The 15785-nt window shown below is 34.3% G+C and overlaps 1 long non-coding RNA gene across 1 annotated transcript in view; it reads right to left on the bottom strand.

The window, feature by feature from the left end:
• Window positions 1-15785, bottom strand: part of LOC139034749 (uncharacterized) — a 242329-nt gene that overhangs the window by 111837 nt on the left and 114707 nt on the right. The window lies entirely within an intron of this gene.

The raw sequence follows: 15785 nt of genomic DNA, 5'->3' as shown, positions 1-15785 counted from the left end.
GCATGTGAATGTACAGTTGTCCCCATACCATTTGTTCAGAAGACTACCTCTGCTCCATTTTATTGCTTTTTTCCTTTGTCTAAGATCAGTTAACCACATTTATGTGGTATATTTGTAAACTCTTTAGTCTGTTCAAATGATCTATTTGTCTGTTTTTTCATGAATATCATGCTGTCTTAATTATGCAACCTTATAGTAAGCTTGAAGTCAAGTAGTGACAGTTCTTTAATTTTGTTCTTCTCTTTGAATACTACATCAGCTACACTGGGTCTTTTGCCTCTCCATATAAACTCATATAAACTCTCAATATAAAGTCATATTGTGGATATCCAGAAAATAACTTGCTGGGATTTTGACCAGGACTGTGTTAAGTCTATGGATCAACTTGGGAAGAACTAACAACTGGACAATATTGATTCTTCCTGTTCATGAACATGTAATATTTCCATTTATTTAGTTCTTTCATCAGTTTGTAGCTTTCCTCATTTTCTAGATCTTGCACATATTTTGCTAGACTTACACCTAAGTGTTTCATTTTTGAGGGTGCTAATGTAAATGATATTCTGTTACTAATATCAAATTCTACTGTTTAATTTCTGGTGTATGCAAAAGCAACTAACTTTTGTGTATTAACCTTGTATCCCACAATCTTGCTATAATTGCTTGGTTCAGGTGCCCAGATCAGGTGGGATTCCTCTTATATATATTTTAGACATTATTCATGCCCTGTATTAGCTGTGGTCTGTCTTCCCTTTTCAGTCAGCCTACAAGCAGCATACTTGTAACCTTCTAGCCATTTTAGTTCTTTTCTTGAGGCCCATTTACTAGACTTGCATATAATATCTCAGAAGCAAACGGATAATTGCTTTATTCAAGAGTCAGGACAACTTCTATTAGAAAAACAAAAGAAAAGTGTTGTGTGGTAAGTGACTCAGAAGCGTGCATCTACACGCTTCTAAATGTCTAAATGATCTAATGTCTAAATGTCTAAAACTGATAATGTCTAAAACTGATCAATCAAGAATCCCAGAGTAATTACATTATTTAAATGTATTCAAGTAAAGCTAGAGGATCATGGATAAATGAATAGAAGATGGTTGCCTCTTAAGCAGGATCAGAAAGAAAGGAAAGGTTGCGTCAAAGAACTGCTATTGCTATAAGTTTTAGTCTTATTTGTAATTTTTAGACTATGCATATATATATTTTGCTAACAATTAAAAAAATAAACTAGCATAGTAAAATTAGGAGAGGAACTTCATCTGCTTTTGTTTTGCCCACACAGATATGTTAGGATATGTATCAATTGACCAGGTTATTCAAGTCATAAATAATACCTAATCAAATGAAAAATGGATATTTACATTGTCCACCTCCTTTAGGTTACTTTTTATCTCTTAATTTGAGCATATTGAATAATATGTTCTCTTAAGAAGAAATATTTGTCTTTTTCTATGCAGAAAAATATTCACTCATTCTTCCTTTGGATTTTTGTCCCAAGCCATCTGTTTTTCTATAGCAAATGTTTGTCACTCACCTCCCAATCCTATAGTTCATTTTTCATAAATTCATTTGCTTTCTCAGAGAACTCCAAATAATTAGGCATATTTTCTCTTTATAGTTATATTTAAATTTGTTAAATATATTTCAATATTTCTCCCAACTGGCTATATTTATTTAAATGATTTTAAATTAAACCTCCCTGTAAACCCTATTCTTTTGCTCCATGAAGCACAATTGTCTTTCCTTTAGAATTTTTGATCAGTAAGGGTACTTTGTAGAAATGGCCAAACTCTCTCATTTACCTTTATGATGTAATAACTCATTGGTTTGCTCCCTTTGAAGGCAGACCTTGTCTGGCCCACTTCTATGCATTGTCTCAAAACCTCTGCACCCAGAGCACTGACTTATAGCTCCTTTGACAGTGTCTTCAGCTCTCTGATGAGGGCTGTGCCTCTGGATAATGTAAACTGTCATCCATCCATTGTAACCTCACAGTAGGTAGCAATAAAGAATCAAAATAAATTAACCTCAGTTACTATGTGCTGCAGTACATTGTCCAGAAGTTGTTCCTAATTCCTTCTTTTCATGAAATTTAAAGACAGCGTGACACCGGCAAAGCAAACCATTCACCTTTATCCTCACAGCTAAAAATACCTGTCCCAAGTAAGTTTAAAATTGAGAAAATGAACCTTCTTTCAACTGAGAGGGTTAATGTTTTTAAGACACAAAAACTAGTCCTAAAATTTATAGGCTTCAAACAGGAGATGAGAGGCCACAATTATTCACAAAATAACAATTTTTGTTACTGACACAGTCTGGTCTCTTAAAACATTATATACGAAAACCAAATTTTAGAATAAATAGACATTGTTTTGCAGAACAAAAGATTTTCATTATTTGAAAGCCTTCATTTCAAAATTGTTTTAGAAAATGAGTTCCCCAGACATTTAAGATTTTCTTCTCTTCATAGATCATTGACCACTCTAGCTACTTTAATAAGATGGTAAAGGACAGAGACTTTGCTCTAGTTAGGTGAAAAATGCCATTGGTAATTTGATAGGGATTGCACTGACTTTGTAGATTGCCTTGAATAGTATAGTCATTTTGACAATATTGATTGTTCCAATCCAAGACCATGGTACTATCTTCCATGTTTGTGTCATCATCCATTTTTCTTCAGTGTCTTAAAGTTTTTGGAGTATAAGTCTTTTGCCTCCTCAGGTAAGTTTATTCTTATTTATTCCTAGGAATTTGACACAATGGTAAATGGAATTGTTTGCTTAATTTCTCTTTCTGATCTTTCATTGTTAGTGTACAGGAATATAAGAGACTTCTCTGTATTAATTTTGTATTCTGCAACTTTACCAAATTCATTTTTGAGCTCTAGTAGCTAAGGTATGTAATATTCTAAAACAGTGAGATATTACTCAGCCATTAAAAATGAAATAATGCCATTTGCAGCAACATGGATGGACTTAGAGATTATCATACTAGGTGAAGTTGCCAGATAGACAAATATCATATGGTATCACTGATATGCAGAATGTTAAAAAAATTATACAAATGATATTCAAAACAGAAATGGACCCACAGACATAGAAAATAAACTAATGATTACTAAAGGGGAAAGGTGGAGGAGGGATAAATTTGGAATTGGGGATTAATATATACACACTACTATATGTAAAATAGATAATCAACAAGGACATATTGCCTAGCACAGGGAACTATATTCAATATTCTGTAATAAGCTGTAAGGGAAAACAATCTGAAACAACAACAAAAAATGTATCTATATTTAGCTGAATCACTTTGCTGTATACCTGAAACTAACACAACATTGTAAATCAGTTATATTTCAATTTTTAAAAAGAGAGAGAATTTTAAATCTACTCTACTGTGAGGCATTGCGAATTGATGACATTCAAAAAAATTCCAGTTTCCAAAATTAAATTGACTCAAATTTTTAAACACACAAATTATTTTATAAAGAAGAGGTCACAGATTTGTCCAAAAGCAGATAGCTAGTCTCTAGTCTTTTTCTCTTCTTTTTCCCTTTCCTTTTTTGAACACTTTTTTTGAGACAAAATTTAAAATTTCAGGAATATCACATAAAAATCTGGATTCCTAGCTTCTCCTCAGAAAAATCTGGGGTCTGGCAACTCACATTTCCACTAGCAACAAGAAGGTAGAATTAAACAGCTAAGTCCTCTTTCATGTGCAGTGTGAGCACTCCAGTTCCCAGAGACCTCTTCACACACTATTGCACACCAGACCCAGCCAAATTCATTCGTGTAAAGGACGTGCTTAATGTCTTAGGCATTTACTTGATATTATGAGTGTCAGCTTCCTAAATAGACTAGTTATGATACTCATTTGAGTTAGTTATGGTACTTAGAGCGATTATCTTAATAGTAACAGTGAGTCTTAACAGTTACTATTATTCTATTTATTGGTTAATTACTTTTAACCAACAAATAGTAATGTTACATTTAAATTAATAGTGGTAGAAATAAAACTCTTATGCAGAGTAAAAATAAATAAATAAATTGAAGGGTTGTGTAACTCAGTTGAAAGCAAACTAGCCAAATAGTACTTTTTCTTGTTTTACTACTAATTTGATATACTGTGTATGAGTCTCCAGGGCTGCTGTAACAAATTACTTGGTCTCTTAAAAGAACAAAAATTTATTTTCTCACAGTTCTGGAGACTATAAGTCTGAAATCAAGCAGCTGGCATCGTCATGTTCCCTGAAGAGTCCTTCCTTATCACTTCCAGCTTCTGGTGGTTCCTGGTGTTCCTTGGTTTGTGGCAGCAGGACCACATGCAGTCTTCACATGCCCTGCTCCTCACAATGTCTGTGCTTCTGTGTCCTTTCTCTTATAAGGACACCACTCATTGGATTTAGGACCTATTGTAAATCAATATCTGTATCTTGAGATTGATTACATCTGCAAAACCCTATTTCTAAATACAGTCACATTTATAGGTATGAGAAGGGAGGGAGGGGTTAGTAGTTGAACATTTCTTTTTTGAGAAGTACAGTTCAACTCACTATATACTGACTTTTCACAGATTTAAATAAATTTTGTCTTATTTTGGTTTAAGTATTTAAGCTCTAGTCACTTTCCAGTTTAAATTCACATTTAATAAAATCAAGCTATAAATATAAAATTTTACTTTGGTTTCAAAACTAGGATCTCTGCTGAATTATAATTATAATTAGTTGCACCTAATAAGCCAGTTCTAAGACAGACACACACACACACACAAATTGAAGTAAAGGAAGTCTAACCGTTTAAACCTTAGTTTTTTGTTTGTTTGTTTTCATTTATTTTTATTAGCTGGAGGCTAATTACTTTACAATATTGTAGTGGCTTTTGTCATACATTGACATAAATCAGCCATGGATTTACATGTATTCCCCATCCTGATCCACCCTCCCACCTCCCTCTCTACCCGATCCCTCTGGGTCTTAATTCAGAATAGTTATCACTTTTCTCTCATTGATCTGGGTTTTTCAAGATGGGTGCATGGTCCCTGCAATGGATGCTGGAATAAGCTAATGCAACTCTGACTTTGTGAGAACCAACTGTTAAGTATTCAGGAATTTTAAAAGCTGGTAGTATGGATGATGTAAATCCATGGCTGATTCATGTCAATGTATGGCAAAAACCACTACAATATTGTAAAGTAATTAGCCTCCAACTAATAAAAATAAGTGGAAAAAAAATAAAATAATTAATTTTCTCTCCTTAACGTAGAGATAAAATAAATAAATAAATAAATAAAATACAAGCTGGTAGTAGCTTGAAATTGGTCATAGTTGGAAGTATTTACTCCACAAAATCTGGCAAATGCTACAAATCAGGGACCCTCCTCCCCAGGGAGCCTGTTGTTAAACAATTACCAGAACACTAATGCCTGCATATTATCAAGTGGTCCATGGTGGTCTGGCGATTTCAAAAGAAAAAGTAATTGTTTAACTTTGTTCACCTACACTTCATAAATGACAAATGCAAGATTAATTATTACCACCACCCCCAAATATTGTTCTTCTTAATCATCACTATTTCCTTAAGTGATGTTCAAGAGAAGCAAGAATAGCTACCGTCAAAGTTAACAAGTTGAATTAGTCTCAGCTAAGGAATTTTCACATCTTTTGCATAAAGTTGGCATTTTAAATTGTTGTCATAGTGTTGTATTGTATCTAAAAAAATAGATCAGTGACTTAGAGCAATTCAGAAAAGCATAAAAGTAATGACGAAGGGTAACAGAAAGATTTCAGTTCAGACTATCATCATATATGAACATTGTGTGCGTGTGTACTCAGTTGCTTCAGCTATAAGGGATTCTTGCCCACAGTAGTAGATATAATGGTCATATGAATTAAATTCACCCATTCCTGTCCATTTTAGTTCACTGATTCCTAAGATGTCCATGTTCAGTCTTGCCGTCTCCTCCTCCTTGACCATTTCCATTGTACCTTGATTCATGTACTTAATATTCCAGGTTCTTATGAAAATATTGTTCTTTACCACATCAGACTTGACTTTCACCACCAGACACATCCATATCTGAACATAATTTCTGCTTTGGCCCAACTGCTTCATTTTTTCTGGAGCTATTAGTAATTGTCCTCCACTTTTCCCCAGTAGCATATTGGACACCTTCTGACCTGAGGGGCTCATCATCCAGTGTCATATCTTTTTGCCTTTTCATACCATCCATGGGGTTCTCCAGGCAAGAATAGTGGAGTGGGTTGCAATTTCCTCCAAATGTGAACCACATTTTGGCAGGACTCTTCCCTATGACCTGCCCATTTGTGTGTGATCCATAAGGGTGGTTACTTTTATAAGTAATATGAAATACATATTTACTAAATATAAAATGAAATGAAAAAAAGAATGCCAGCTATTGAAAGAACAGGTGTTCACACAAGGTTTTGAGAAGGTCGACAAGATAAAAGTAATTTATCTTCTTAAATTAATAATACCAGAAATGACTTATCTTATTCAAAGTGGCATGCTCAAGATATCTGTCTAAAATATATCCAGTATCTTGAATAGTCTGAATTTATCACCCCGGGGTAAAATGGCACAATTTTGATATTGAGACTGGGGCTATCAGGATTTCTTTAGAAGACCAAGAGGTGGGACATTCAACTTGACCATGAAGAGTTCAGTGCTTGCCAGGGAAAGAAATCTGACTTCTTAAAAACCAAATCCAAACCTTGCAATAGAAAATGGGTTGTACTTCCAAAGCTGGATACCACCTAAAAAGTAAATTGGAAAACTACTGGCTATATCTACCAAATTGAAGTTTCAGGTTTTGTGTGTAACTTTGCCTATGTAGCATCTTTCAGAAAGCTCAAAATAAGTTTCAGTAGAAAATTTCTTCATATTTCTGGATCGACTATGCAGTTTGAAAATCTGGAACTATATGACAGTGCCAACAAACAGTTGCTGCCATTTCCAAGAACCTATAATTATGATGAAAGAAATTTTAATTTAGCAGAAATAAAGACAAAGAAAAGGAACCAACTGCTTATAGAACATGACCTATGGCTACAGCCTTCATACTGAATAAATATATCCAAGTAAAATCTTGCAAACAGCATTATGCCTCTCACAGATATGATAAAGGGAGTAATATAGTGCCTAGTTAATGGCCCAGGCACCAAAGTCTGAGTTTGAGTCCCATTGAATCAGCTGCATGGCTTTGAACAAGTTACTTAACTTTTCTATGCCTCAATTTCCATCTGGGAATGATCATAATAATGCCAATCTCAAAAGGTTAATATGACTATAACATGAATAAACATATGTAAGAAACTTAGTGCCTGATATTGAATAAAATGTCTTAGTGCCTAGAATATAATAAGGAATATATACATAATAAGACCTCCCAGGTTAATGTGATGACCTGATGGATTTGAAGACACACAACAACCAATGAGAAGCACAATGTATATGCAAAAACTTTTATAGCTTGAAGACTAGACACATCATTCAGTGATGTGTCTCTAAAACCTAATGCACTCAGTTAAGCCTACTAAAAATAAAGGGTCAAAGGAAACTGTCATATAAAAATAAAACAAAGGGCTTGAAAATAGCATGTTCTATTCCTTACATATTCTCTTTTACCTTTGTGGACGTGTCTTATTTGCTTAATAAGCAACCCCCTTTGTCACATCCCTGAATGTTTACAAATACCAAACTTGTGAAATCTAAGTTTAGATCATTATTAAGTGCTTATTGAGATGATGTTTATAGCTTTACGGGAGTTCAAACAAGATATCCTTACAAGATTATGCCAGTCCATTAAAATCTAGTGTTGTTTTCATTTAGTTATACATTTCCAGATTTTGCTTTAATAACAGATTTTAGGTGTGGAATGCAATGAAGTGTAGGGGAGAAAAGAGTAAAATCGATCAAACTAAACCTGAATTGTGGATATTGAACTTTAGACCTTGGTGAATATGAGCAAGTCAATGAAGCCTTTGAAGCTTCTTTTCCACATCCAGAAAAATAGGCTCTTTGTAAGAAAAAAATACAGTGTTATGAATACAAAATTAAATATAGAAGTAACTGCCTGACGTGCTGTTAAAATAGGTGTTTCCTATAGTTTTGACTGCATATTCTTTCAAAACCTCTTGAGATGATAATGGTTTTATAAACTTTCTATGATAAGTAAAAAAAAATTCAGACTTTCCTCTAACAAGATCAAATAGGATAGTTTTTGTAACTTAAAATAGGTTTTTTTTTTTTAGCTTCACAATTTGTTTTTGGCAGTGTCATCTATATTTTTAAAGTTATTGTCATCTGTGGGAAACCCTCTACCAGTGTCTTTCCTGTATGTGCTCTATGATCTCAGCGTATTTCTTGTTTTACTGTCTAGAGTCTGACCTAACATATTCACTGACTCAGTGATATCCATTAATCAATTTATCCTAGAGTTATGTTAACATCAGTTTCAGTACTCATATCAAATTAAAATATTTCCCAATATTTTCATATGATGCATTCCTCTTTATTAATTGCATTATTAAATTATTCAAAAGCCTAATTCACTGCTTCTATTCAAAATTTATCCTGGAAATTATTCCTACAGTGGGATAATAACTTAATCAGGTAAGAAAGTGACTGCAAACTTTATATATATATATTACACAAAACTCAAACTGAATGTGTTCTTGACTCAACTTCCCTTTAACTGGATCCCCAAAATAACTCTGGCCACTCCAATGCTGCCTAATACTGAAAGTGTGACAGAAAGTGAGTGGATGTGGTATGGTAAGAGATAGCAATCTTGACCTATTGCTGTTAACGATATCTAATTTTTAAAAAATTTACAAAAACATTTGACAATGTGAACATTGGCTTGGGCCCACTTCCAGGGTTTTGGAAAGCTCCTGTGCAGATGAAGCTTAAGTTTCATTGACTTCATAGTAAATCTTTCTCTGAAGATTTAACCCATTTACCCACTGAAAAAAAAAAAAAACTCAGACCCCGCTACTTCTAACAACTTTAAGAGCAACTGATACAATAGGCTCTGATACAACTGATACAACAAATACAAATAGGATAAATATTTGGTGAACAGATAAAAGAGGTTGCACTATGATTAACACAATTAATGAGAATTCAATTAACCAATTTGGTAAAAAAATATAGGAAGAGATTTTCAATATACTAGACAAAGCAATATGATGTAATGGTAGACTATGAGATCTGGGGCCAGGATTCCTAGCTCCATTATATAAAGGCTGTGTATCTCAACCCTTTATGTGCCTCAGTTTCCTCTTCTAAAAATGCAGATAATACCAGTAACCTGCCATGTAGGGTTGTAAGGATTCAATTTATTGATGCATGTAAAATGCTTAATGAGTTTTAATACACAGTAAGCACTTGCCAAGTGTCTCTATTTTTCTTTTAGAAACAAAGACCTTCCTTTTCTGTTTTTGAAAATGTTTTAAGGTAGCATAAACAGAACACTTCAAAAGACTAAAATACAATTAATACCTGGGGTAATCAAAATGATATGTAAACTAAAGATAAAATAATAAACGTCAGGGATGAAATCAGTACGTGAAATGAAAAATGTCATATGAAAAAAAGTTCCTTACAGTTGATGGAAGCAGGGAGCCAAATTTGGCTCTATGAATCCTGTAAAGTAGCCCACTCTGCTTAAGAACACCTTTGAGATACGGCAGCAGCCAAATTTCTACAATCTGTCCTGTTATTTGGCAAAAGATGCTGGCAAAAATTATTAGTACTTAAACATTTCTCCATCTTTCTTATCTTCTTCAGATTACACATTATGGGAGAGGCATTTTAATTAGTCAAATGTTCCTAAAGGAACTCTGCTGCTCAGTGATTGGCTAAAATTTATCAAGCAGATGCTAACAATGATTGGGCAGGCTGGATTGGAATGAAAGGAATATCTCATTTTTCGGGCTTCTTGTGATCTGGTAGGATGGTGTGTATAAAAGGTCATGGGACCAGAAGAAATGCAGAAAATGAGCATCCAAACCTAACATTTCTCAACATTTTCCTTTGCAAAATAAAGATGAGAAATTTTAAAGTTATTGTGTATGACAGACTAGTTAGGATAAAGAGTTTTAAAATTTCATAAAACCCTGCAGATTTTCATTGTGCTAACCCAAAGAATCTTCAGAAACTGTAAATTATTTGCTTTCCAGAATTATAGTTCTCTGATCTAAAAAAAAAAAAAAAAAATTGAGGCAATTCCTAAGTTGTCTTTTTATTGTTACTGCTGTTTCAAATTCTCTTAAAAAAAAAAAAGCCTCCAAATATTTGTGCTCCCTCTAAGATAAAAATCCCCAAGTACTACTTCAAACTTGATGTTTTCTATTATAGCTTAAAAAGAACAACTAACTTCTACTTGAATTACTACTTCAGTTAAGCCTGTTAATGTAAATGAGGATACTCTCTGGAACATATAGGTTTGCTAAGTACTGTTTAGCTGCAGAAAGAATATAAGCCATTCTTATAGAACTTAGAATCAGTTAAAATAATTTCACCATGTATGGTTTTAAATATGCCTAAAATGCCAACAAAGGTCCCTCTAGTCAAGGCTATGATTTTTCCAGTGGTCATGTATGGATGTGAGAGTTGGACTGTGAAGAAAGCTGAGTGCCGAAGAATTCATGCTTTTGAACTGTGGTGTTGAAGAAGACTCTTGAAAGTCCCTTAGACTGCAAGATCCAACCAGTCCATCCTAAAGGAGATCAGTCCTGGGTGTTCATTGGAAGGACTGATGCTGAAGCTGAAACTCCAATTCTTTGGCCACCTCATGCGAAGAGTTGACTCATTGGAAAAGACCCTGATGCTGGGAAGGATTGGGGGCAGAAGGAGAAGGGGATGACAGAGGATGAGATGGCTGGATGGCATCACTGACTCGATGGACATGGGTTTAGGGTTTAGGTAAACTCCGGGAGTTGGCGATGGACAGGGAGGCCTGGCGTGCTGCGATTCATGGGTTCGCGAAGAGTCAGACACTACTGAGCGACTGAACTGAACTGAATTGAAAATGGAATCAAGATTGCTGGGAGAAATATCAATAACCTCAGATATGCAGATGAAACTACACTTATGGTAGAAAGTGAAGAAGTAAACAGCCTCTTGATGAAACAGAAAGAGGAGAGTGAAAAAGTTGGCTTAACTTCAGAAAATGGCTCAACATTCAGAAAACTAAGATCATGGCATCCAGTCCTATCACTTCATGGCAAACAGATGGGGAAACAGTGGAGACACTGGCAGACTTTATTTTGGGGGGCTCCAAAATCACTGCAGATGATGAATGCAGCCATAAAATTAAAAGACGCTTCCTCCTTGAAAGAAAAGTTAGACCTACCTAGACAGTATATTTAAAGCAGAGACATTACTTTGCCAACAAAGGTCCATCTAGTCAAGGCTATGGTTTTTCCAGTAGTCATGTATGGATGTGAGAGTTGGACTATAAAGAAAGCTGAGTGCCAAACAATTGATGTTTTTGATCTGTGGTGTTGGAGAAGGCTCTTGAGAGTCCCTTGGACTGAAAGAGATCCAACCGGTCCATCATGGAGATCAGTCCTGGGTGTTTATTGGAAGGACTGATGTTGAAGCTGAAACACCAATACTTTGGCCACCTGATGTGAAGAGCTGACTCATTGGGAAAGACCCTGATGCTGGGAAAGATTGAGGGCAGGAGGAGAAGGGGATGACAGAGGATGAGATGGTTGGATGACATCACCGACTCAATGGACATGAGTTTAGGTAAACTCCAGGAGTTGGTGATGGACAGGGAGGCCTGGCGTGCTGCAGTCCATAGGGTCGCAAAGAGTCAGGCATGACAGAACGACTGAACTGAACTGAAAATGGAAATCAGAGTGCCAATTCTGGATTTTTTTTGTTGTATTCCTGAGCATAATAAGAAAACAACTTTTAAAAAATTCTCAGAAGTATTTTTCATATCCCCAAACCAAGGAAAAGTTGGTTATGGAAATAAAACTTTGGGAGGTTTCTTTGGAATTATTAGCAACTATAACCACTGATTTTTACCAGCACACCAGAAATGAAACATCTCCTTAAATTAAATTTGCCTTTCAGGGAAATTGTTTTGAATTTTAACTTGTGATAAAATATATATAGCATAAAATTAGCCATTTAAATAATTTTAAGTGTGCAATTCAATGTTATTAATTACAGTCACCATGTTAAAAACTCTTCACCACTATTTCCAAAACATTTTCAAGGACCAAAATACAATGTCTATAACCATTAAGTAATAATTCTTTTCTCCTCTCTTGCTCAATCCCCTGTTACCTTCTCATCTATTTTCTCTCTCTACGACTTTGCCTATTCTAGACAACTTCATATAATTATAATCATACAATATAAATACACCACATTTTGGTTATCCATTCATTGGTTGATGGACATCTGGGGTGTTTATACCTTTGGCTATTGCTAATAGGCTGCAATGAATACTGGCATACAAGTATCTATTTGAGTTCCTTCTATCAATTTTTTGGAGTATATACCTCAAAGTGGAATTGCTGGATCATATGGTAATTCTATGTTCAACTTTTTGAAAAAACACCAAACCATTTTCCACAGTAATTGCAACATTTTATATTTCCATCAGCATTGTACAAGCTTTTTCACATCCTTGCCAACACTTGTTATTTTCTGCATTTTCAAAATTATTATAATAGTCATTCTAGTAGATATTAAGTGGTATCTCGTTGTGGTTTTGATTTGAATTTCCCTAATGTTTAAGATGATGTTGAACATCTTTTGTCTATTTTGTTAAGTCTTTTATCCATTTTTTAAATAGAGTTCTCTTTTTCTTACTGAGTTATGGATCTTTATATATTTAGGGAAATATAACCCTTACCATATATGTGAGTTGTGAGTATTTTCCCACATCCTGTTGGTTGTCTTTTAACTTTCATGTAATGTAGCTTTGCTTTTTTAAAAATATGATTTACATTTTTCTCTTTGATATAAAAGAGAATATGAAAATATTTAATATATTATTTACAGCAGTTATTGAAAGTGCTATAAAGAAAATGAATTTTCTTCTCAACTGACTCATTATTCTTAATGTGGAAGACATTAATCAACCTTGTTTCTTATATATATATATATATGAATATATATGAATATATATATATATATGAATATATATATATATGTATAAATGAAAACTGGTTGTAACTAGAGCTATTTTTACAATAAAGAGGTTTTCAGAGTAAAAAAGAAAAAAATGACATCAGAGGCAAAACTAAAGCTTTGTTTCATTTATAGAACTGTTTTCACCTATGCCTAATGATTCATTTACTTTATTGGAGTTAGTATTGATTACAAGAAGATCTATTATATCAGACGAGGGAATTGTATAAGATTAGCAGGAAGAGAATATATTAAATTAGCAAATCAAGAGAATATGCATAGGCATGTAATTTACTGTGGAAAAAGAGAAAATATAAAGAAATTGAATATAATTCTCCTTCTTGGGACCACAAAAGTTAAATGAGTTAAGAACACAGTTGGAATTTACCCAAATGCACAGAGCTTATAACACCAAAACGTGCAAGCTCTACTCTTAGTTTTTTCCCATGACAGTTCCTCCTCATATTATAAATATTATAAATGAGAAAAGCTATAGGCTGTTGAAATTTGTAGTAATCAAGGGAAAATGTTCAAAGAGAGACAAAGGATAGAACCAAAGAAGAGGCTCTTGATTGTAGATAAAAAGGATTATAAAGAGCCTGTGTGCTAAAGACCTTCACATTTGTTAGAAAACCTTTAACAAAAGTTTTTGCAAGCATGGAGAAAAGAATTAACCATGAATTATTATAAATTACATTAGGAAAACAAGCCTATAAAACAGAGAGCTGATGAAAAGTTATGATAGTCTTCATATTACTTCAGAATTGAGATCTCTTGGTAAATGTTGAGAAGGTAGAAAGGCAACCAGGCTTGACAGAATCACTGATACTCAGCTTTCAAGCATCCCCCAATGCAATATATCCCCCTAAAAGTGCACAGAGTGATAGTATCCTAATAGCATTGTCACTTGAAAAATTAATGTAGCAGAATCTGACAATTTGTCACAGTATTTAAAACTGGAAAAGTGTTTTCTAGGGAATGTACCTTTAAAATATCCTTTTCTATATCTAATAAAGGAATAGTCCCTAAAATAATTCTCTAAAGTAGATATAAGGCATATGTCAAATCATGCTCCAGCTAAAGGTAATATAACAACTCATAAATATCCAATATTTTATTCTTTGGGGGTTCTGAGGGCAAAAGAGCATGCACATACATGGAAAATATACTCACAATAAAAACTCTGCATGGTTAAAAAATGCAACTAACTCAAAGAAAGTGGAAGGAGATGTTATTGATACTAGCAGGGTCTGAACACAGCTAACCCAGTCAAAATGTTTTGTTACAAATATGAGTGTATGTAATAAGAATGTATGTCATTTTAAATAACAAATCCCAATATATCCCAGAATACACAGATATTCTTTTTTTTTAATTGAAATATAGTTGATTTACAATGTCGTGTTAGCTTCAGGTATACAGCAAAGTGATTCAGTTTTATATATATAATATATACATACTATATAACAATATAACACAGTAAGTCTTTGTTAGTTATCTGTTAGGTTGGTGCAAAGGTAATTCCTTTTTCTGCATTCTTGAAATTTGCCATTTGATAATGGAATATATTCTTAAATAAATGTGATTTTGTTATACATCATTTTAATGCACACTTCTTGCTTTATGTTTTTTGCCAATGACTTATTACTTGGTACTTATTTTATTTATTTTAGACTATGGAAATGATATTAGACAAAAAGCAAATTCTAGAGATTTTCTTATTTGAGTTTAAAATGGGTTGTAAAGCAGCAGAGACAACTCGCAATATCAACAACACCTTTGGCCCAGGAACTGCTAACAAACCTACCGTGCAGTTGTGGTTCAAGTTTTGCAAAAAAGACAAGAGCCTTGAAGATAAGGAGTATAGTGGCCAGGCATCATAGGTTGAGAACAACCAATGGAAAGCAATCACTGAAGCTGATCCTCTTATAACTACATTAGAAGTTGTGAAAGAACTCAGCATCAACCATTCTACGATCGTGTGGCATTTTGAAGCAAATTGGAAAGGTGAAAAAGCTTGATAAGTGGGTGTCTTACCACAAATTAAAAAAAAAATGTTTTTGAAGTGTTATCTTTTCTTATTGTATGCAACAACAAGGAACCATTTCTCAACTGGATTGTGACATGTGACGAAAAGTGGATTTTGTACAACAACCAGTGAAGACCAGCTCAATGGCTGGACCAAGAAGACACTCCAGGTTTAGTTCAGTCACTCAGCCATGTCTGACTCTTTGTGACCCCAAAGACTGCAGCATGCCAGGCCTCCCTGTCCATCACCAACTCCTGGAGTGTACTCAAACTCATGTCCATTAAGTTGGTGACACCATCCAACCATCTCATCCTCTGTCGTCCCCTTCACCTCCCACCCTCAATCTTTCCCAGCATCACACTTGAACAAAAAAAAAGGTCATGGTCACTATTTGATGGTCTGCTGCCAGTCTGATCCACTACAGCTTTCTGAATCCTGGTGAAACCATTATATCTGAGAAGTATGCTCAACAAATCGATGAGATGCACTGAAAACTGCAAAGCCTGCAGCCAGCATTGGTCAACAGAAAGGGCCCAATTCTTCTTCACGACAATACCTGACCTCACATCACACAA

This window comes from Odocoileus virginianus, chromosome 4 (assembly GCF_023699985.2).
Source record: "Odocoileus virginianus isolate 20LAN1187 ecotype Illinois chromosome 4, Ovbor_1.2, whole genome shotgun sequence".
Taxonomy (NCBI): domain Eukaryota; kingdom Metazoa; phylum Chordata; class Mammalia; order Artiodactyla; family Cervidae; genus Odocoileus; species Odocoileus virginianus.
Note: the sequence above shows the minus strand (reverse complement) of the source record. Positions and strands in the feature narration are given on the sequence as shown.